The sequence below is a fragment of the Gnatocerus cornutus genome, chromosome 1 (genome assembly GCF_029298725.1).
Source record: "Gnatocerus cornutus isolate USDA-ARS CGAHR chromosome 1, icGnaCorn1.1, whole genome shotgun sequence".
NCBI classification, from domain to species: Eukaryota; Metazoa; Arthropoda; class Insecta; order Coleoptera; family Tenebrionidae; genus Gnatocerus; species Gnatocerus cornutus.
In genome coordinates, this window is record NC_142233.1 from 11,376,172 (window position 1) to 11,401,634 (window position 25,463).

General features: G+C 31.5%; 1 protein-coding gene and 1 non-coding gene across 2 annotated transcripts in view; one reads left to right on the forward strand and one right to left on the reverse strand.

The window, feature by feature from the left end:
• Window positions 1–25,463, reverse strand: part of pxb (putative Hedgehog signaling attenuator pxb) — a 289,900-nt gene that overhangs the window by 63,657 nt on the left and 200,780 nt on the right. Inside the window, exon 2 of the mRNA XM_088034682.1 lies at window positions 19,310–19,357. The gene's annotated coding sequence lies outside the window, so the exon portion shown is untranslated. The remainder of the gene's footprint in view (window positions 1–19,309; window positions 19,358–25,463) is intronic.
• On the forward strand, window positions 5,941–6,013 carry TRNAR-UCU (transfer RNA arginine (anticodon UCU)). Its single transcript has one exon. It is a non-coding gene; the product is annotated as a tRNA-Arg (tRNA).

A 25,463-nucleotide genomic window follows, 5' to 3' on the forward strand; every position in this document is an offset into this window, starting at 1 on the left:
GATTCAGTACTGTCAGTTGCACACTTAAAGATAAATCAATGAAATTTGGTGAATTAACAACTTTGGAAGTGTTTACGCGAATAATAAGTAAAGTAAACCACTGCAGTTTACATGCAAACATGAAAATTTGGGAATCTTTTAATTTTTTGAATTGAAAAATTCGAAGTTCAAATTTTAGCAGTAAATCGATTTCGGAAAATTTACCAGCTACAATAAAATTTTTCAGACATTTATTTAGGGGCTCTCTGAGTGTGCTAAATTAAAGAACTTTGGACCATAAAATAAAAATTTTAGGGCAAATCTATTTTTGTTTTTTGTAATATAAATTTGCTCTTTATTTCCAGTTTATTCAATTTCAAATAACATATTTTCACATAAATTCGTCAAAACGTTTTAGAAGATTTTTCAAAGTGGCATAAGAATTTAAAGGACCGTACAAACAACATCGTCATAGTTTGAGATGTTTCAAATTTTTCGTGGAAAATGAGCCGTGACAAATTATCTAGAAATGCACAAACGCTTTCTAATCTATTGTATGAAAATAGAATTTCGGATATAAATAGCAAAGAGACCCCTCATTATTTACCTGTCAAATTTTAGTTTCACTTTCTAAGTTTTATGTGTTTATTAACCTTCTTCGAGTTTTTGTAAATTCGCTGATACCAACCACTCAAGTTTGTGTGTTTTTGATTACCCATTTTCGTGGTTGAAAATTCGCAAGTATTCGATAATTACAAACCAAACACATCGGTCTCGTGCAAAGACCCAAGTTCTACCTGATCACACGGTAAATCTTTCGGATTTGAAGCATTCTTAGCCATTGGGAAAAAGTAAACACATTATAACGCATTTTAAAACAACTTAAAGCGCAGGTAAATATTGAATACCAATGCCAGAATCAATAAACTTAAGTAATCTAGATTCATATCTGTAAGCCGATACAGCAGTTGACTTTATTTGGTTGAAGAGATATATTACACGTCTTTGGCTCATATTTGGCCCCAGGTAGAAGCAAGCTGGTAGGACTTGATTTCTACCTGAGAACAAGCATATTCTCCCTCACTGATTATGTGGCGGCATAAACGAGCCGCCATAGCTATTAAACTGAAATTGGGTAATGCAGATCTTTCACGTAGAATAATTAATCGACCATGCTCCACAAAATTTCAGACACTAACTCAGAAATCTTGATTATGTACTTTTATGGTAGTTCGCAACTTTGGCGTAATCAAATAATTGTTAACAACGTCGTTCTGTGAAGTTGATAAGAGAGAATTCCGCCGTGCAAACGTTATTTTATCACACCGAACACTCATATGAGGTGAAAAAAAAGGAGTATTGAGTTACTCGTGTTCTTGGTAATTTTGTAAGGCAGAAATTCAAAACTCCAACAACTTCCACAAATGAAAAATAAATAAGTAATGAATTTTACTTTAGCAATCAATTTTGTGTCGGCGTCGCAGAATACAATTTTTGAAACTGTACGAATGGCACGAAATTAAATTTGCATTATTGCGTTAATGCTGCGTACATCCAGAACTAACGCAATTCTTCACGACTCAGGAAATACTTTGGGGGTGAACATATTTCCCCTAGCAACCCTAGCTTAAAAAACTTTGCAAAGTTTTTATCTCCTATTCTCAGGGAGTTCACTTTTGCAGGCATTCTGCCATGAAAACGGTGCAGCGAATAAAAATCATTTTTGATATACATCACGGAGGGATTATTTTGATACAAATCGAATTAGTCGGCCCCAAAATAATAACCTTCCTGTTCATCGGGCCATGTGATTGGTATTATACGACCCCTGATATCTGATACCGAAACAGAACACTTGGAGAAATTATTGATGCTTTGATGAGTTCTTTCGATTTCGGTTTCACACTTTTTTGAGCTGGAGCATCTATGTTTAAATTGAACACTCTTAAATTTATTGGTTTTGATTACATTAGTTTACAGAAGTTTCATGTGAAAGAAGATGAGGGGCTAACTAAAGTAAAAGAAAATAAAAACTAGAAAAATCCCCAATTTTGATTATCAGAGATACAAAGAGTCTTAATCTTATTTTAGAAGTTTTTAGCTCATTTTCAAAATAAAAAAAGCTTTTTTTGATGTAGGTTACTAATTTATTGGGATTAAATTTATTATTAAGTAATACAGTTACCAAAGTTACAGTCTTTAATATTAATAAAAAAAATGTCGCAGTTTTCGGTTCTTCCAAAAAAATAAAAAAATACAAAATTTGTTCTTTAACTCAATAATTTTGAAATTTGGTATAATTAGTAACAAACTCTAAATGAGTTACCACATTGAATTTGATCGTTACGACTTCAAACTTTTTACAGTTACACGCTTTAATAAAACTTTTAGAAAATTTTTGCTTCATTTTCAGAATAGAAAAGTACAAAATGCTATTCTTTTGACTTACAATTTTGCAATTTGATACAGATTTCAAGCAACTCCATGTTAGTAACCTTCTTAAATTTGATGGATGATGGAAATTACCAGTTACAGCCCTTCATAAATAAATTCGTAGTTTTCGGTTCATCCAAAGTATTTTTTTTTTTAAATCTGTCGTTTCTGATCTCCCAAAATTTGTTTATTTTGGCGTTAAAATATACTTAATAAAAAATTTCGATGTTTTCGGTAAACCCAAAAATAATCATTTTTTAAAATGAGTCGTTGTTAATGTATAGTTTTGAAATTTGACTGATTGTCAGTTAGCAACACAGTTTAAATTTGTGAGTTCCCCAGATTTAATAGAAGGTCAAATTTATTAAAGTTAATTACAAAAATTTAATAAAACTTTTTGGAAATTATCGTTATCGATTTATCGTTAGAATAGTAAATTCCAAAATCCTTATAGTTTGACTTACAATTATGCAACTTACACAGTAAATAAGCAACTCCACATTAATTAACTCTCTAAATTTGTTTGTGTTGGCGTTAAAATTACCAGAGTAATAGCCTTTAATAAAATATTTTGGAGTTTTCCGTTTATTCAAAAAATTAAAATTTTTAAAATCTGTCGTTTTTGATCTATAATGTTGAAATTTGGCGTAGTTAGTAAATAAGTAGAAATTATACATTTTCTAAAATTTGATTGTTGTGACGTTAATATTACAAGAGTTACTGAATTTAATATAATTTTTTGGAAATTTTCGGTTCATAAAATTCTAAAATTTATCTTGTTTGACTTAAAATTTTGCAATTAGAAACAGTCAACATACAGTTCAAAATTACTAACCTCTTCAAATTTGATTGTTTTGGTGTTAAAATTACCAGAGTTACAGCCCTTACCAAAAATTTTTTGCTAGTTTTTGGTTTATTCAAAAAATAAAAATCCTTTTGCTCGATAATTTTGAAATTTGGTATAATTAATAACAAAGTTTAGATTAGTGGCCTCCCATTTAATAGCCGTGGCGTGAAAGATACTGGAGTTACAAAGTTTTAATATATGTTTTTAATTTCTTGTTCATTTTCAGAGTAAAAATTCCAAAATGGTTCTTGTTTGACTTATAATTTTGCAATTTGACACAGTCGAAATATAGTTTCAAATTACTACATTCCCCAAATTTGATTGCTTTACCGTCAAAATTACTAAAGTTACAGCCCTTAATATTTTTTTTGCAGTTTTTGGTTTATCTAAAAAATATAAATTTTAAAATTAGATTTTCTTTAGACTTGTATATTTGTAATTTGACACAGTTAACAAAACACTCCAAATCACTAACCTCCCCAAAGATGTTTGATTTTGCATTAAAATTAGCAGAGTTACAACTTTTAAAACAAATTTTTTGCAGTTTTTGGTTCATTCAACAAATAATTTTTTTTAAAAGCAGTCTTTTTTGTTCTATAATTTTTAAATTTAACACAGTTGGTAACAAAGTCAAACTGGTAACAAATTATTCACGTACTTAAAGTTGATCGTCGTGGCGTTAAAATTACCACATTTACATGGTTTAATAATTTCGTTTGGAAAATTGTTGGTGCATATTTAGAATAAAAAATTCCATAATTTGTTTTGTTTGACCTCAAATTTGCACAGTTAATAACAAACTCCAAATTACTAACATATTGAGATTTAATTGTTTCGACGTTAAAATTGCCAGAGGTACAAAGCTTAAAAAAATTGTTGAAAATTGCCTGTTCATTTAAAAGAAAATCCAAAATGGGTTTTCTTTGACTTGCAATTTTGCATTTTTACAATTAACAAACAACTCTAGATTACTAACCATTTCAAATTTGATTGTTTTGGGGTTAAAATTACCAAAGTTACAGCCCTTAATAATCTTTTTTCGCAATTTTCGGTTTATCCAAAAAATAGAATTTTAGAAAATAAGTTTTTTTTGAGCAATAATTTTAAAATTTGACACAATTAGTAACAAAGTCTAAATTAGTAACCTCCCTAAATTTGATATTCATATGTGGCATTATTAAGCTTTAAAAAGTTTTTGCATTTATTAACAAAAAATTAAAATTTTGAAAATCCGATCTTACTGCTCTATTATTTTGAAATTTAACATAGGTACTTAATAATTAGGTCTAAATTAGTAAAGTCCCTAAATGTGATTGCTAAATGTGAAGTTTTGGTGTTATCCAAAAACTTTTTTAAAAACTTGCAAAATAAGTCTTTTTTATCTATAGTTTTAAAATTTGGCAGAGTTAATAACTAAGTCTAGATTAGTAACTTTTCCAACTTTGATTCATCTGGCGTTTAAATTACCAGATTTAAAAGCTTCAATAATTTTTTTGAAAATATTTGCTTCATTTTTGGAATAAAAAATTTAAAAATATATCTAGATAAACCTACAATTTTGCAATTTAACGCTGTTAAGCCACTCCAAATTTTTAATCTTCCAAAATTTGATTAGGAGAGTTACAGTCCTTGACATATTTTTTAATAATTTCTGGTTTATCCTTTAAATACAAAATTTTAAATTTCGTCTTTTTTGGTATAAGCATACTTTTTAAATTTTAAATTCTTAATAAATTAGTCACCAAATTTAGTTACTTTGGCGTTAAAGTAACCAGAGGCACAACCTTTAAAATATTGATTTACAGTTTTCGGTTTCTTCAAAAATAAATTTTTTTTAAAATAGTTTTTCCTGCCCTATAATTTTTTTAATTTGGCTCAATTAATAACTTAGTTTAAATTAGTTCTTTCCATAAATGTAGTTAAAAATTACCAGGTTTTAAGAAAATTTACCCTTTGGAGCCAGAATAATAAGTTTTATAAAAAAAAATGTAAATCAATGTTATTTAACCGTCTTCTTTCGTTCATAATTCAGCTACGAAAAAACGTCAATTAGCAGAAACGAAATTCTGGGCATAAATAATAACACTTTACTTTGTTGAAACTTCCTCAACAAGAACGGTCATTATTTATTACGTTGAGAACGGTAATATCGTAATAATGATATGCAAATTAGCAATAAATTACAAGAAAGTTTGAAAAAGGTTCTCTAACTCTTCGAGCTGGAAGTATATAGTTTGAGAGTGTTAAGATTTTTGTCGGCCCATCATATTACGGATGTAAATTAGTTCTTCTCTGCTATTTTATTCGAGGCGCTTTTGAAATTAAGTTGTTTCAGTTTGTTCGGCTTGTTTTCGTCTCTGCAGGGCATCTCAAATCGAGTCCGTGCCATCAAGAACTTTGGCGAAAATTGAAACGGGGATACAGGTATCGAAGAAAACGGTGACTTTCGCTTTTTAAATGACGGTTTCGCCTCAAATATTCCTACGTGTGACCTGGAAATCTGCAAATTTTTAATAAGATTTCCACAAAGTCGCAAGTAATTTAAGTTGACTCATAAAGAATGTAATTTAAGATTTATAACTTCTTTTTATAGATATTGCAGAAGCAGATGAGATTAAAATATAAAATTTTCTTTACAAAAGTGCACTCCGAGATTTGACAATATTCAAATTTTGGACACAGTCCCTGTAGCGCAGAGGATAGCGCGTTGGACTTCTAATCCAAAGGTCGTGGGTTCGATCCCCGCCAGGGATGTTGGCAACATTTTTTTTATCACACTGATTTATTTTTTAGCTATTTTCGTTCATATCACGACTTGGGTATTAAAATAGCTATAATCCTAAAACAGAACGTAAACTATTAATTGTTGGCTGTGAAAATATTTTTCTTTCCTTTTTGAGGTGCGGTTGTTTATTTGTTTGGTGCACTTTGTGGCTTCCAGCGAGCGAACAAATTTGTCGACGTTCAAATATTACAGAATTATTTTGTAAAAAATCGAGAAACTTTACTAAGTTTAGTTCAACCGTTTATGCCAATTTGCGGATCACCAAAAAGTAGTACGCCCTGTATATAAACCATTGAGGGTTTAAAACTTACCACAATACTCACAGGGTTGTTCAAAAACCCAACCCCTATAGAAGGGATTGTTAATTTGAATATTATGTTTATGTTAAGTTAAGTATAAGAGTTGTGGTTAAAGAAGCACTGAAAATTTGGGGTTATGAGTGGCTTTAACTGTTCTTTGTTTTATGTCTATGCAAATATCTTTTGCCAACTGCCACAGACCCAGGCGGTTGAAAGGTCCTTCTTGTAATTCTACTGCAGGAAAGAAATAATTGACTCGACCTGGCTTCCTACATTCCTCCAAAATGTGGTGAAGACGAGAGGTTAAATTTCCAAGATATTTCTTTGGTGGAGAATTTTTCTACCTTATTAGTTGGTAACATTGACAAAACAATTGAAAAATGACTTGTGAAATTACATATTGCTCAATTTGGATGAAATTTTGTACGTGCTATACATACTATACCCTCAAACGTCACTCGATTGGCACTCAGAGTTACCACAACTTTTTTAAAAATTCAAGCGGGTGTAATTTTTTTATGCTCACCTGTTACAATTGCCACAGATTGGCATTCAGGGTTGATAAAAATTTTGGGAAAATGAAAATCTCAGCTAAGTAATAAAAATACAGTTCAAATATCAATAATATAGGAGTAACAGTCTAACAAAAAAAAAAGCGTAAACAAAGCAATTTAGAATTTTCAGCTTGAATGTTTCAAATCAATAATCTGAAAATCCAAGATGTGCAGTAAAATATATTTAAAAGTCAAAATTTATACCATATAATTCAAAAAAATTAAAGTACGGGAATCTAAGAACTATAAACAATCAAATCGAATCTAACAAAAGATCTAGGAAAGCATTTAAACAGAAATTTAAAAAATGTAAAAATGAAACAAAGAATAACTTTAGAATAAAATAAAAAAATAATAATAAGAAAATGCAATTTGTTCGTTTTTCTAATTCTTGAAAGCTTGAATTCCTCCGGTTTCTTTGATATTTTTGGATTAAATTAAATTTTCAAATTTTTCGTTGCCCAATTTCTTTGATTCTGTTGACATTTGAGTTTTCTTGAATTCTGGTATTTTTCTAATTATTTCTACATCCGTCTCAAATTTATGGATTGTTAAATTACTTTGATTTTTTGTTTTTTTGTCTTTAAATAATTTTAATTTCTCTTCAATTTATTTTTTTTTCTTTGATCAGATTCAATTTGTATAATTTTTAGGCTTGGATTTTGTTTCCAAAAGCTCATAAATAAATTGAGAACTTTGAACAATAAATTGTTTAAAGATTAAAAATCTTCCAAAAATTCAAAAGAATCAACTAAGAACTTTTAATTGAAAATAGTTTTTGGCTTAAAATCATTTTTATTATATTTAGTTTAAATTCTATTTAACCTGCTCTTCTGAAAATACGGTTTTGCCTGAGAGGCGTTTGTGAGTTTCGTCCGCTTCGGATTTTTCGCCTTCACATGAGAGACGAAGCTTTCTAGTTTAAGTTGTCTTTTGTTTCATTTTAATCGAATGTCCGCCTAGTCTATGGAATTTGGGATGAAAAAAGGGCAATTTGAAAGTCGGCACCAACGTAATCTAATGTCATCTTTAAGATCGAAAACAAAAGAGATGCGATTTCTCTTCTAAGAAGTAAGAGTATAAAATCTAAAATATTTAGAACTCAAAAAATATGTGAAAAAATTGTGTTGATCTCAAAGTACCAGAACATAAAAATTTGATCTAAAAGGTCTAAAAAATTTAAAAAACTTGAGTAAACGATAGACGAAGAAGCTGCCTTTTTAAGTTCAAGTCTTAGAATTTTCAAATCGTCGGTTTTATTATTTTGTTCGTTTTCGGGTGCATTTTTCGAGTGAAATTTGCAAAATTTAAGAGTTTTGAAAGCAATTTTTTATAAATGATTTCTAATTACGTATTTCAAACAGTTTCGCAGAACTGTTCTAATTTGAGCCTGAAAATGGTTTATTTATTCTAAAATTCCAATAAAATTTTCCACGGTACGATAGCTTCAACTAATGAGAAAATTACAAAATTCTATTTTAGAATCGTAGAAATGTTTGCAGACTTTTTAAATATTTTTTTAATATTATAAATCTTTAAAATACATATCTTTGAAACAACTGCAAATATTTAAATTTTAAAAAACGGATTTTTTCAAATATGTGGCATTTTGAATTGTTAAAATCCTTGGAGTTTTAGAAACTTTTGTAACTTTTAATTTCTGTGAAATATTTGGAATCTTCGAAATGTTTGAAGTTTTTTAAACCACTTCAGTTCCTTGGCATTTTCGAAAGAAAGTGAATTTTTAGAATCTCTAGAAACTATTTTAAGTAGAATAACTAAACCACAAGAAAATAATTTTAAAATACATACATTATCCGTTGCATAATCAAAACATGTCTGTCCAAAGAAAATTTCGATAGTTTAAAAGTGAGGATTCCAACCATGACTAAAGCTAGTCCGTCTAAAAACCCAAAAAATGTTTGTTCAAAAAAAACAAGACGAAAAGAATCCGAGAAAAATCGTTTTTTTGTTTTTTTTTGGATTTGTGGAGATTTTTATTTTTTAATCATAAATGCAGGTTTTTGAGATTTAAGTCGCTCATTCGGAGGTTCTGCGAGGGTTTCTAATTGCCTAATGACTTTTACTCTTCTTTGTGTTTATTACCCAACTTGCGTATTAACAATGCCACCCTTGAGACATATTTGAAGGGCAAAATACACTTTTATTATATTAATTTTTGGGAAGACTGCACGGTCTCATTCGCTGAACAAATCTGAGAAACTATCAGCAAATCCAAAATTTTAGTATCCATTAGAATGATTGTATCTACAACCAAACTAAACGCATTATCATGTAGATCAAAAAAAATAACTTTTCGGTTGAAATCAGTTTACCTGCCCATTTTTTGTCTTAAATTATTTTTAGTATTTCACTACCTGAGCCATCGGGTTCCAATATAAAATCCACAAAAAACAAAGAATCATGTTCAAACGAGCATATAAAAGTTGTTTGCAGCCACGTTCCGTGTTTTCTCTAACATAATCCAAAGTTTTTGTCTTTGATTGGTGTTGATTCTATCCGTTTCGGCAAGAACACAAACCGACCTTTATTATAGTAGTTTGTTAAGTTATCAACCATTTGTTAAACCATCTGTTACGTTATAAACATTTTTGTTTTGGTTGAGATTTCTTTTTGTGTTCGTTTCACGCCAATTATCACATCTGTCAGCTGTAAGGCGCAGTAAGATGTTATCGACTGTCTGTCGAAGTTTACCTCCAATATACCTGGAGCGAGGGTAGAAAAACTGACAACTCCAAATTGGCTTCAATCCCTAATCTTTTAGGAAGCATTGTAGCTGCCTTTTCTTGCTATTGTTAATTAATTGAGGGGTTCTTCGCTTTGTGAAGCGGTCCGCTGAGCTGCTTCCAGCCAAATCTAATAAGTTAATAACCCATTGTACGAAAATGTTCTTTCACCGATCGACATAAAAATGAAAGAAATCCTCAAAGTTTGTCTCTTGATTAGAGTGCCGTTGAAGATTCAGAAACTGTCCTAAATAATTCGAGGATGGACCGCCCTGTCATTAGCATATCGGTTGGAGCAAAACGGTCCTTTGCACTCATCAAAGGAACAAAATTCCCGGACTGACTTGCCTGTGATCACATCCGCTTTACGACTAATTGCCCCCATTAAAACGAAACCCCGTCTTGCATTATGCACATAAAAATCCATGAAGCGTGTAAATGTGTTGATATGTCAATTTAAAGTAATGTGTTTATTATGGTCGGTACGTTCTGTTTCAGGTAGAAATAAAGGTAGAATTATATTTTCATTAGTGGTAACAGCTGGGCAATGGCTGTTAAAGGTCAGAGCGCGCAAGAGCCCTTGATCCTCGGACCGAATTCGTAACCCGTGCCGTGCCGTCAAATGGAGAGGCAGTTTAGGGGGACTGTTAAAAAACTTTCACCATTAATTTTACGCTTGAAATTAATATCAGCCGTTATAACATCCGAATAATCTTCTTCGCAAATTCGTAATGTAGCTGCGTTTCGCATTATTTTCACTTTTAAAGAAAAGTTATCTCGGTAATAGAACAAAGAATAACAGGAAGATGGAAGACTAAAAATGGTTCGGAGAAGAAGTAAAAGAAATAAAAAAGTATGTAGTTAAAAAAGGAATACAAAGACGAATATAAGGTCGGCGCATGAAATTGTGCTTAAATTCTGCTCGTTTTTTTAATTCTCTAGATTTTTTGCCTTTATTTTATATTCTCCGTCGATTCTAATTCAAATCACTCTAGATTCTGTCTGTTTTCTCTTGATTCTCAAAATAATTTTTGTATTATTTCTAGATTTTTATTAAATTTTGACTAATTCAGGTTTCATTTGGATTCTTTTTGGGATTTTTCCCAAACAAATTTTGGAAAAAAATTGTACTAAAGCAGTGAAATGTCATGTCTAAAGCAGAATTGTTACCTGATTCTCTGTCCAAGACCCATTTTGTTCCTCAGGTCAGGACTATGAGATATTTTGTAAAATAAGTTTTTTTGAGAACACCGCATTCACTTATGACTTTTTTAGTTTTGCATTTGAAAAATAATTAAATAAGCTTACCAACGAACTATATACGTCATAGTTACTTTTTGCCAGAGTATTTAAGAAAAATTTTCTAAAACTAATGCCTACAAAATTGTAGTCTGGTCAGAATGGAAGATCATTGATAAAAATTATGCAAAAGTTGTCGACTATTTTTATAATTTAAGTAAATTTAAAGACGTTTTCGTATGATTCTTGATAATTCTTTTGCTCCAGATGAAATTTTAGTAAAATTGATGATATCTTTATCGATTACCGCTACTAAATTGTCTAGAACAAATCCAAATGAAGAGAGAGAGAGAAAAAAGGTCCAAATAAAGATAAAAAATTTGTTTGAGTGGCATTAATTTATACATTTTGTGCTAATTTTCCAACGGATTGGTAAGTATTTGTGTTTAATCGTCGCACATTGTGTTTCTCAAAAAATTCTGAACAATTCTGACCAAGATTTCTTACTAAGAACTCTTTAGCATCAAAAAGTTTTCTAAATTAAGTTTTTTTGGGCTGCGTTAGCATTAAAGTCATTTTCAAACTTAGTTTGTGTTCCGAAATTTTGATTTTGTAAGCAATAGCATTGATTTTTTTATGAAATTGACAAAAAATAACAAACATTTTAATTTTTTTAGAAGATTTTTCAATGCTTTTTTGTTCTGGAACTTCTAAACGATATGAGATAGCAATTCCATAGCTTTGCAAGTTTTCAAGAAAAAGTGAAGTAGTGTTGCAGCCAAAAAATTCTTTTCTAAGAATATCTCTGAAGCAAAACGAACTTATTGAGATTCAAAATCAGGAAGTCATTCCACATTCTCCAGAGCATTTGTTTTCCAAAATTTGTTAAGTAGTGTTAAATTTTGTTAAACTCTCACTGGATTTTCAAGATTTTCTACCTATACAGGGCGTCTCAAAATTCGCGAATTCCGAGTTCAGAGCGTTGGAGAGAGTCACTTCAGTAGTTCAAAAATTAAAAATAAATAAAGATTTGGGACCTCCCCACAAAGATACATTGATCTGAACGTACACTCTTTGAACTGCATTTTCTTCAAATGCAGGCTAAAAATTCCAATGTTTATTGTTATTTATGGTGTAGATGATTGTGGATAATAATAATGTAAAACAATTTCTTGAAGAATTTGCTTTATTTGGGAGTAAAAAACGTTTAAATTTTTGTAATTTTTCTTAAAAATGGAACGGCAACGTGGTTAGAAATTAGTCTGTTACTATGGATGCAGGCATCTATAAATTTTGTCAAAATCTGTCACCCCGCTAAAAATTTATTCAAATGATGGATTTTTATTCAAATAATGAATACGCAGACATGTATTTGGTTTTTGAGGCATCAAATAACAGACCTGTGGTAGCTGCTCGCCTATACATGAGCGATAGCCCAATCGACTGCGTCATCCAACTCCAGGACTCTTTCATCGCTGAAAGCGCAAGCATTATGATGATTCCACACATGGAAAAGCAGATTCTTGCCGCTTACCGCAACGATCCAAAAATTAGCACACGAAACTTGGGTTGTCATTTAAGGCGCGATTCCACTTGCTTGATCTAGCCCAGACCAGACCAGACATCCAAGATTTGAGAGACGTTTTTATAATTCTTCAGCCTATTTCCGTGTTTAAAACATAAGATAAAACATTAGGATGCAATTGCACCTCTGACTACGCAGAAAGGGACTAAAGAATTATAAAAATGTCTCTTAAAATCTTGGATGTCTGGTCTGGTCTGGGCTAGACAAGCAAGTGGAATCGCGCCTTTAGAAGTCATTTTTATTTAGTGGGCAAGCTGCTTAAAAGTGGCAAAATTGATATTACTTGACAATGTCAGTTATGAGGTTTCGAACGTGTCTAAGCAATACAAATAGAAATCATAAGATAGGTCAGGATGTGTTTCGCAATGTTGTCGCATTGAACAAAATTAAAATGCTTACATCTTCTTTAAAAAAGCCGAAAAAAATTTTTTTAAGGTATTTACGGGCACCACTAGGTTTCCCCTACCGCGCTCTGAATTCGGAATTCGCTAATTTTGAAACACCCTGTATAATAATTATACAGGTTGTCCCAGAACTCGTGACCCAGAGAAAAAAGTCTTATGAGGGCAACAATTCTGAACCAAAATTTCGAAACAAAAATTTTCTAGCTCAAAAAATAATCGAGTTAAGACGAAAAAACGGTAGCCAATCCGGAAGCTCAACAAAATTTGAAAATAGGTAACTATGGACACATATTATCGTCCATTGATCAGGTGAACATTACCCTCTCTTTGCCTAGGAAATTTTACTCCATCTCTAGAATAAGCTTCCGGGATTGGATGTTAATTTTTTATCCTTTCTCGAATACTATTAAACTTAAGCAATTTTTGTTTTAAAATTTACCATCTCTATTGCTGCCGGCACCCTCTCTTGCTCTCTGGGTCATGAGTTCTGGGACACCCTGTATATTTTTAGATTGTCCTTAGATTAAATATAGAATACATAGCGCTTTACATCTCTTTTGTATATCCTCTGCCTTCTTTTAAAATTTAGTCCAATTCTTTGTACAATTAGATGCTCTAGATTTTTTTCAGTTTTTCCTTCAATTCTGTTTAAATTGTGCATTTAAATACCTTTAAGTACATTTAAATGTTTTTGTATCTTCTTGAACTTGTTCATATTTTTCCTATGAATACTTTTTATATTCGTTTTTAGTATTTCCTTTAAACTTTGTAGATTTTTTTTGACTTTTCTTTACAGGTTATTTTAAAACTTCTAGTTTTTTGATAATTTAGTTTTTGTTAAATTTTTTTTAGATTTTCTATACACTCCTGCTCAAAGAAATCTGGAAGCTATTTTAACTTCTTTTACAAAAATTTAATTAAATTGACATTGTAACAACAAGGAATTGTGGTATTTAAAAAAAAATCTTAGCGTGTTCTTTGTTGCTGTAATTTTAGTCTTTTAATTTCGTCGGGATTTATTGTTTTAGCTTTGCCTTGATTAGAATGCACTGCAAGACATGGTAGCATCGTGGCATTTAAATGAAGATAACCGCAGAGTCCGATACATTGCAAATTTCTCAAATCTTCCTAAAAGTATAATTTATGACAGATTTCTAAGATACCACTCTGAAGGCCAAAATCAGAAAGAAAACGTGTTCAGAGAGGTCTCTTTAACATCAAACGTTTTTCTCAGTCGCTTAATAGAACTCGAGGACCAGAAACTTCTGCTATACCAATACGTAAAGGGTTAGATGAAAATTGACTAACAGCCTCATAACTTTTCTGAATTGAAGTTTCCAATAGAACATCGAGCCCCGTACTGTTTTCGACGAGGCATATTTTAGTCTACATTCACTCTAGTCGTGTAAACGCGTCCAGAGAAGGCTTGGTGAAAGTTTTGCTCCTCACCTTTTCAGGGTGGTAATCTCATGGTGTCCGCAGGATTTTTTTATGTAGTACCGTTCTGGAACGGACCACTTTGACAGCAGATAGGTACATAATTAAAGGTTTGCAATACCATATTCTACCATATGCGTCATTTTTTTTTAAAGTTATGAATTTATGCATATAATACACGCCCATATGTGACTCAAACGACATATCGTTACCTGATGTAGTTGAAATTGTTTGACTACAGTGGCCAGCTTGAAGCCCTGACCTAAATCCAATGAAACTTTTATGGAATATGTTAACACGTGCTGTCTGGAACACCTACGGATGGCTTTAGGGGCAGAGTAGTAACAGATCACACACGACATAAGTCAAACGTTTTTTAAAGCATTTATCAAAGTATGGAAGAAGTTATCTGAAGTTGTGGGGATAATACCTAATTTTTTTCCAGTTTTTTTGGGTTTTGCGTTGTTTTCGTCTTTTCTCTTCTAATTTGCAAAGTAAAGTGTCCGTTTTTTTGGTCAGAAGTGTATTTTTTTTGAACAATACGAAGAGGTAGACAGAAAGAAAAAACAAGATAATAACAACACGACAATACCAAAGAGAGAGAAAACAAGAGAATGTGAAAAACCAAGACGAAAAACCTGCCACTAGTCAACAAGGTTTGGTAGCGAAAAAATGAAAAATCATTTCCAAAATAGAATGACCTCCTCATTCAAAATTTGAAGTCCGTTTTGCTCCAATAAACCGATAACCGATACTAATGTACCTTGGGAGTTGCTAGGATGATAATGCCCGAAGGGCTATAAGGAACCGACTCGAGGGATGGATCTTGCCTGATAGGCATTATCATTCAACAAGCCCAGTGGTGCATTCAAAATTTTATTCTTCACTTTTAATACGATTTATTGTTGAAAATATTGAATTTGGGTTTTATGAATCAAAAGGAAAAGTTGGTTTCACTTCTGATTATGGCAACAGAATTGTTGTATCTTAAAAACAGACAAAGAGCATCATAATTTGAGAGGTTAGGAGGCGTAATGAACGGGCATTATGACCATAACACCCTCTCTGTCGTTCAGGCCAACTGAACAATAAATTAATTTTTCTCATAGACGCATCTTGACGGTCTATCAGCGACTCTTCGCTATCTGAGCTCAAAACAAACAATCTCCTTGTCCCAAGATTTGTGAATCATCCATTGTCCGATTTAGCTCCTCATCTTGAATGAAATAAAAGTAAGTTCAGTGTGGACGAAGAGTGGCTTGGCACAAGTAAAGACCGCCAGCCGTGACTTTATTTCCAGACATAATTAGTTGCGGCCCGTCGCGGCGTCACGCGACTTGCCCCGCCTGTTCACTGCTGTGACATCTTCATCGTGATCTGGCTGACTGTGTGTCTGCCTTCATTAATCCAAAGTGTCCGTCCGATCTTTGATGTAGCGCACCAGATGTCTCGGGATAATCTCTCGCAGAAAACAAAGTTGACGCTAAATTACCTATAAAATGTTTTATACGAATTATCCTAAAACTCGTCTCATAAAGCAGTTTATAGCCGCCGTATATTGATCGTAATAGACGGATGTCATGATGATGGATGGCTCTGGATCTTAGAAAAGGGTTTAATGAAGGATTTTTTTTAACATACGCGGTTTTACTGTGTGGCGGGAAATTAAAAACGTCACTGTCATTTTTAACATCACTTACGCTGAATATGAGAACGGAACGGAGTGTGTAAAAATAAAAGGCTTCTGAAGTCTGTTTTTCTGTTGGGTTGGAAAAAAATAGACACGAAATTGTATGTAGTTCAACCGAATTAGTTACTTACAATGTTTGCTGTCTGAGCGTCTAAAACTGACTAAAAATTCAACAATTATTTGCCAACCCCACAATTCTTAATTCTTGTTCTAAAAATTTGTAATTTAGTACACTTAATAAATGCTTTTCAAGTAATAAAGCCACGAAATTTGAGTACTTTGCTGTTAAAACCGACGGATCTACAAAGTTTAATTGCCAAAGTATTGAGTTTTCTAAAATTCTGAATCCTAATTCTAAAAATTTGTAATTTAGTACACTGAATAAACCCGTTTTAAGTAATATATCCACCAAATTTGATTACATTGCTGTTAAAACCGTCAGATCTATAAAGTATAAATAACAAAAGTTTGAGATTTGAGCTCGTTCTACAAACAAAAAATTCTAAAATTCTTAATTGTAATTCTAAAATTTTGTAGTTTAGTACACTTAATAAAGGCTTCTTAAGTAATAATTTGACCAAATTTGATGGCCGTAGTGTTTAAATTCACAGATCCACAAACACTAGTTAAAAAATTTGAGTTTTAAGCTTGTCTTACATTTGAAAAATTCTAAAATTCTCAATTCTTGTCCTAAAAAGTTGTAATTTAGTACACTGAATAAACCCTTCTAGAGTAACATATTCACTAAATTTGTTTACTTTGCTGTTATAACTGACAAATTTACAAAGTTTAAATGACAAAATTTTGATTTTTAAGCTCTTTCTGTAAACGGAAAATTTTAAAATTATCAATTTTAATTCTAAATTTTTGTAATTTGGTGCACTAAATAAATGCTTCCTAAATGAGAAGTCCACCAAATTTCATTGAATTAGTGTCTAAATTGACGGATCTACAAAGATTAATTGAAAATTTTGAGTTTTGGGCCCGTTCTATATTTGAGAAATTCTAAAATTCTTCATTCTTGTTTTTAAATGTTTTAATTTAGTTCACTGAATAAGCCCTTCTTAAGTAAGAAATCCATCGGATTTGATTACTTTGCTATTAAAACCGTTAGATCTACAAAGTTTAATTTACAAAATTTTGAGTTTAAAGCTCGTTTTACAAACGGAGAATTCTATTATTCTTAATACTAATTCTAAAATTTTGTAGTTTAGTAGGTACACTTAATAAGGCTTCTTAAGTAATGAATCCACCAAATTTGATGGCCGTAGTGTTTAAATTAACGAATCTACAAACACTAGTTAAAAAGATTGAGTTTTGAGCTCGTTTTACATTTGAAAAATTTTAAAATTTTCAATTCTTGTCCTAAAAATTTGTAATTTAGTACACTGATTAAACCCTTCTAGGGTAACACATTCACTAAATTTGTTTACTTTGCTGTTATAACTGACGAATTTACAAAGTTTAATTGACAAAATTTTGATTTTTAAGCTCTTTCTGTTAACGAAAAATTCTAAAATTTTCAATTCTTATTCTAAATTTTTGTAATTTGGTGCATTAAATAAATGCTTCCTAAGTGAGAAATCCACCAAATTTCATTGCATTGCATTGCATTGGTATCTAAACGGATCTACAAAGATTAATTAAAAATTTTTAGTTTTGAGCCCGTCCTATATTTGAAAAATTCTAAAATTTTTAATTCTTGTTCTTAAATGTTTTATTTTAGTTCATTGAATAAACCTTTCTTAAGTAAAATGTCCACCAAATTTGATTACTCTGCTATTAAAACCGTCAGATCTACAAAGTTTAATTTACAAAATTAAGTTTTGGACTAGTTCTACAAACTAAAAATTCTAAAATTATTATTTCTAATCCTAAACTTTTGTAATTTATTACATTATTACACATAATAAACGTTTCTTAAGAAGTAAATACACCAAATTTCATTGCATTCGTGGTTAAATTGACAGATCAACAAATATTAATTCAAAAGATTAAGTTTTAAGCTCGTTCTACATTTGAAAATTCAAAAATTCTTAAATATTGTTCTAAAAATTAGTAATTTAGTACGCTGAACAAACTCTTTTTAAGTAAAATATCTACCAAATATGATTACTTTGCCGTTAAAACTGACGTAACTACAAAGTTTAATTGACAAAATTTTGCTTTTTAAGTTCGTTCTACAAACGAAAAATTCTAGAACTCTTAATCCAAATTCTAAATTTTGTAATTTAGTACATTTAATAAATGCTTCTTAATTGCAAAGTTCACCAAACTTCATTGACAATTTTAGAAAAACTAATTGAAAAAATTTGAGTTTTGAAAAATTTTAAAATTCCTAATTCATGTTCTAAAAATTTGTGATTTAGTACACTGAATGTAAGAAATCAACCAGATTTGATTAGTTTGCTATTAAAACCGTTAGATCTACAAAGTTTAATTTACAAAATTTTGAGTTTAAAGCTCGTTCTACAAACGGAATCTTCTAAAATTCGAAATTTTACTTTTAAAATTTTGTGATTTAGTACACATACTAAAAATGCTTTTCAAATAATAAATACATCAAATTTTATTGCATTAGTGTTTAAATTGACGGATCTACAAAAACTAATAGAAAATTTTGAGTTTTAAGTTTGTCAAATGAAAAATTCTGATGTTCTTAATTCTTGTTGTTAAATGTTGTAGTTTAGTACACTTAATAAACGTCTCAAAAGCAATAATTGCACTAAATTTGCTTCATTTAGTGTCAAAACTAAGCTTTTCTGCCCTTGAGAACGCAAAAGTTTACATTTTTTTGGGAAAAAGCGATCTTTGCGTGGTAATGTTGAAAACTGAAGTCTAAAACCATTAATAAGTGATTCATTCATTAAAAAAAAAAGAGCCACCATAAGCATTTCAAAAGAAGTTGGTCGCGGAAGCACCCGCCTAGACCCCTGCAGCAAAACTTTTAGTTAGCTACAAGTCTCTACTCTAAGCAAGTGAGGTGGTAAGCCTCTGTCACTTCAACCCTAATTGATCGAGTGGAGCTCTCGTACCCTTCAACGTCGTGGTTAGGACCGTCGCACTAGCAGTTGCCTGCTGTCAAAAGGCCCCAAGGCACTTATAGTCAGTGTAGTTGTTACGCCCATATGGTTCTCTCAGAAATGATCTATAATCTTTCAACCAGATGGAATATAAAAAATAGAGGGGAAAATCTGTTGGAACTTGCTTGTAGAAAAAGATCTAATTATTAATGTAATTTAGTTTAATAAAGGCTACTGTACTGTTGGTCCTTTTTAAGAATAAAAAAAATGTAACAATATAGACTTACCTAAATAAATGGCTGCACCTTCCAGGACACCCATTAACAGCTCAAGTTCTGAAAATAAAATTTTATATTAGAGTGATTTATTGATTTTTATTTTTAAATTTTGTTATAACTTGTATGTTTCTACTTTTTTAAATAAATTTTTCCTTAATAAAATTGTCTTACTGATTTCAACTAATGGGCGTAGATAAAGCATATTACTAAACTCGCATGTTATGGTTTCTATTCTCCCGGTTGATTTCAAAGATTTTTAAAGTAAAAGATTACAATATAATCTCACAATTTAAATATAGCATTTTAATTAAAATATTTGTTTATAGAAATAAATTTCCTTCTTCTTTATTTAAGACAAGCAAGTTCTTGTTTTTAGAGAAAGTGGCAAATCTCCCAATATGTTATTTCCACAATTCGGTTAGCTGTGAAAAGTTGAAACGATCGAAAATGGTCTTCCGAAGTCATAAGTCGCACAAGTTTCTCGCTTTCCCCAAAAAGAGCTAAATCGACTTTTTACAACGATAATAAGACCAGCATCGTACATGACCGAATTGTCAGAATGACGTGAAATCGAAGTCCATTTCGTGCAATTCTCAATTTTTTCTCCAACATCTAATAACAGCAGTATCCACTTAGTTTACACCTTCATTGTGTTCTTTAGTCCTTTTGCAAATTACAATGTAGCAAGAACAGAAGTGGCAGTGATGGGAATGATGACTGTCTGAAGAATAATGACTGTACAAGTTAGAATAGCACTTGGCACAACAGTTACGGGCCTAAATACGCTAAATTTTCCACCGAAGGATACTTAAATTGACATGAAAGATTCCCAGAGACGCGTTATTTACTAAAATATATGGTTATTTGCAGGTGCTTTACAAAGTGCTTTAACTTAAATAACCCAGAAATTTAACTCCAGATGCAATAACAGAACAAATTCATCAAGTTCCAAGAAACGCGTGTCTAATTACCTCACGTTTTACTCAGCGAGTGACAGGCGTATGTTGTACACACTGTAAACTTGCTCTTATTTGACATATTTTTTTAGATAATATTGTGGATATACTAATGAACCAGATAATCGAAAAAGCTCTAATGAAACATCATATCTTACAGCACCACGTCACAAGCTATTTTTAACCGGCGCTAAGCTATTTATCACGCATAGGATTTTTTTGCAATTACTAAAGAAAAAGTCTGGAATCCAATCGTCATTAGAAAATAGGCATCGGAGACAGTAAACACTTTTTTCAGAGAGAAAATTTGACAGGAATTCCATTTGTCTAAATTAAAAGCGTAAACGCGACTGTGGCAACACGAAAAGAATGTCTTGCTATTAAAAGAATCGTTGTGGTAATTATCCGACTCTACCTCCATATACTCGTTTGTATAAAAATAAAGCGACATGAGAGTTTATTCAATTTTTGAATATGTGTATATATTTAATTGCGTGGGATGCTTTAAAAGCTCTGGGAATTGCATGCACTTGCCGATGCAGACGATCCGGCTACATGAACACATTTTTGCGCGTTTCATCATTTAGCTGCGCTGTTCTTTCTAGAAAGCTTTTTTCAAAAGACGCTGATGTTGCATTGATAATGGAACTGAAGGTTCTTTGATAAAATCGTAAAAGGTAAAAGTGGGTTTTGTTCGATTTATGACGTCGAAAATACCGCGATTGATTCGCAAAATTATTAGTAGTATATTGTACAACGAGCTTGGAATGATTACTCATTTTCCACGAGCATGAAGATTTGTGCACGAGGCGAAGGCGAGTGCGGCAATTCATCAAAGTGGGAAATAGACATTCCATGCGAGTTTTACACTGAATTTTTTCAACGACTTCATTTAGATTTTTCCAGGCCGTTTAACTTATAAATGTTTTGGATATTCTGGATGATATTCTCAAAATTTTTCAAATTGAGTTTAGAGGCTTTGAAACAGTTGCAGATTTTTAGCGTATAAAATTCTTTGAATTGTTTAGTATGCTGTGAATTTCCTGCACTTTTTTCTGTACTATTAACACTTTGAACTATTTCAATTCATTAAATGCTTTAGACTATTCCCAAGGATCCTTTGGAACTGTCTCGCTGATTTTCGCCGTTTTCTGGCTTGAATTCGCAAAGAAGAGCACGAAATCTTTAAATCCACCAATTTTTATCAAGATTCAACGGCTGAATTGCAAGAAAACAGCAGAAATCTGCACGAAATCATCAAAATTCTTAGAGAAATCCGCTTATTTCAATGAAAAACGACGATTTCTCGCTGATTTTCACCGTTTTTTGGTTTGAATTCGCAAAGAAGAGCTTGAAATCTTCAAATCCACCAATTTTTATTAAGATTTAACGGCTGAATTGCAAGAAAACAACAGAAATCTGCACGAAATCAGCAAAATTCTTAGAGAAATCCACTTATTTGGATGCAAAACGACGATTTCTCGCTGATTTTCGCCGTTTTCTGGCTTAAATTCGCAAAGAGCTCGAAATCTTCAAATCCACCAATTTTTATCAAGATTCAGCGGCTGAATTGAAAGAAAACAGCAGAAATCTGCACGAAATCATCAAAATTCTTAGAGAAATCCGCTTATTTGGATGCAAAACGACGATTTCTCGCTGATTGTCGTCGTTTTCTGGCTTGAATTCGCAAAGAAGAGCTCTAAATCTTCAAATTCACCAATTTTTAACAAGATTTAACGGCTGAATTGCAAGGAAACAGCAGAAATCTACACAAAGTCAGCAAAATTTTTAGAGAAATCCGCTTATTTCGATAAAAAACGACGATTTCTTGCTTATTTTTGCCGTTTTCTGGCTTGAATTCGCAAAGAAGTGCTCGAAATCTTCAAATCCACCAATTTTTAACAAGATTTAACTGAATTGCAAGGAAACAGCAGAAATATGCACAAAATCAGCAAAATTTTTAGAGAAATCCGCTTATTTGGATGCAAAACGACGATTTCTCGCTGATTGTTGCCGTTTTCTGGCTTGAATTCGCAAAGAAGAGCTTGAAATCTTTAAATACACCAATTTTTATCAAGATTCAACAGCTAAATTGCAAGAAAACAACAGAAATCTGCACGAAATCATCAAAAATCTTAGAGAAATCTGCACGAAATCATCAAAAATCTTTGAAAAATCTGCTTATTTGGATGCAAAACGACGATTTCTCGCCGATTTTCGCCGTAAATATTCTTGTAAATAAAAAAAATTCTAGATTTTAATTCTCTAACAATTTCTAGGATTATCATGGACTTGCTGTAACATTCTTTACGATTTTCAGAGACTCTTTCCAAGATACTTCATGCATTTTGAGATTTTCTGGAAAATTCCAAATTTTTTGGTAACCTTGCAGACTCTCAAATTCTTGAAGAATTTCTGGAAATTCTGTGGAATTTTGCATGATTTCTAACGTTGATCAAAGATTTTTTGTAGAATCTTGTAAGACTCTTTGGTATTTCCTAATATATAATTCTAGAATTATCCAGGAATTAACTGTCTTTTTAACGATTTTTCGAAATTCTCACTATGCTTTTCTTAAATTCTCCAGAATTTTTATCAATCTCCCGAATTTCTTGGAATTCTCTAGAAATATGAATAATTTTTGGGGAATATCAAAAATATTTTAGGAATATTTAGCCTTTCTAAAATTTTTCACCACTGTATAATTTTCTAAAACTCTTTAAAATTTTCTGGTAATTTTTACGTTCTTCAGGATCTATGAAAAGTCACAAAAATTTTCCAGAAATTTTTAGTATTTCTTAAAATGCCTGGACTTGATTTTTTAGAATTTATTCAAGATCCTTTAACATTCAAGGATATTGTGGGATTCTTAGGATTTTTCTAAGGGATTATACCATCTCCATGGATTCATTGTGATTCGAAGGGACTTTTAGTATGTTTGTTTCAGCAGTTTCAATGCTCTCTAGAATTTCCTAGAAGCATATGCATTTTTCTAAGATTCTCAAAAATGATTAAGATTTACTAGAATATTCGGTATTCTTTATGCCTATTATTCCACATAATTATCCTGAATTCTCTAATAAACAGTCTATAAAATGTTCTAAAATTTTTTAAGATTATTCAAGATTCTTTGGCATTCTTTATATATTCTGGAATTTTGGTATGTTTCAGAAGTCTTCTCATTGTTTCTATAAAAATCTCCATTTTTTTAAATGACTTAAAATTATGCAGAAATATCTCCATTTTTCCAGGATTTTTAAAATTTATTTGAGTTTTTAAAAACTTTTGTGCATTTTGATTTTTAGGATTTAGGTTTTAAGAATTCTCAACGATCGATACATTTCGTAATTTTTTTCTAAAAAAAAATTGATATGTGTTGGGACTAGTAGGTATGAAATCTCTGAATGTCAAGTTTAAAGGTTTTATAGGATTTTCTAAAGTTTTTTATTTCTATTATCAAAAATTCAACTTTAGAAGCTAAAAATTCAGAAATCTAAAAGTAATATTGAAGTAAATCAAAATTTAGTTTGTTAGGTTCTTTATGGTTGTTCAAACCCTACCAGACATCTTTTTTGATCATCTGATACTATTGACCCCAATCCAGGTCTTGATTTTTAACCACCTGGGTCAATAATGGAGTTATTATTGCCTTGAGTCAATACCTAATGCACTGTGGTTTAGAGAACCATTATAGAACTCGGGCCCATTGGCGCTTAAACTATAATAACAGTCTTTTTATCCATGGTGTATCACGTTCTATTATTTTCTAGTTTTATGTAAATAAAAACGTTTAGAAAAGGTTGTATCAATGACAGAGAAACGCATTTTCGGAGCCTCTAATTGGCCCTTTTTTGTCCAAAAATTGGTTACAGCCCCGCGGGACCATGATGATAAGTGTTTAAATTATTGTTCGCATTGACGTGATGAAGGACACATGATAAATGTGTAAAAGTAAGGGGTGAAACCTCCTATTCATTAGTAAAAATGTTTAGTAACACGATGACGTGGCTAAGTTAGTTAGAACCCTTAATACAATTAGGTTATTTGGATTCATTACTGCGCCATTCAGCGAGTCAATAAGTTATTTGTACATCTGGAATGTGTTAGCTCAGCGAAGAATGAATTTTCAGCGAAAAATATTTTTTCATTACATTCTAAATTTTAATTAAAATACTCTCTAATTCGAGTAATCGTTAAAAATTAATTTGAGAGTCATATTTATTGCAAGAACGTTTAACAAAAATTTAGCTTTCTTGAAAAGAACCTCTTGAAACTTTTCGCGCTAACTTCAGATTTAATTAAAAAGTAGTGGTTTGTGCTGAGGGTAAAAAGTTTAATCATTTTGTGCGAATAAATTATGGGATTTTAGCTCTGAAGCGATTGTTTGTGCGGGTCCTTAGAACAAATTGGAAGTGTTGAGAGAAGACGCGCTCGTGATAATGGTTAGAATATATAAATTACTCGTGCACGAGGAAAGTGTATTTAATTAATTATATTCCGGAAATATCAAACAGGATTTCTAATTTCAACAAACTTTTGTAATGCATGCATTAAACAGGCGAACTATAAAGTTTGCTTTATGCTGAGGAACTTTCGGAAGCCACCCCCACATTAGAGGGAATCTGAACTGCGGAGTTACTTTTGGGGAAGGAACAACGAAATGATTACCCCGATAATTAATGGTGGTGTTATCTAGCAGCATTTTGAAAACAGTTTTGAAAAATATAGCCATCAAGGGTCGAATTTAGCTAACAGTTAATTAAATTGCGGCGCAGGTATGAAACGTTCGTTGTCACAAGTCTGTGCGGGTTTAGCACACAAAACGGCCTTTAGGGACACATAGCCTGACGAAATTCATTTACGTTACATATTGCCATATTGCACAATATGTTTGATATTCAGCACTAGGGCAATTTGCTATTTTTTTTCGTCTCATCTGTGTGTACATCGAGATAAAGTGATTACGGAACTCATCAATATTCTCTCGTGGATGAGCGATGTAACAGTTTGCCAAATTATTTTTACTCTCTAGGCACCATTTTTCTGCACTATTGAAATTGGGTATCATAAATAACGCACTAGCAATCTGGGACACAACTGGATGTTGGTAAAAATTACCTGTCAATATTACAAACACGGTTCAAGAGTTTTATTTATGAAACAAATATAGGAAGAGAAGGTTTTTGAACGAAAAGAAGTTCAGTCCG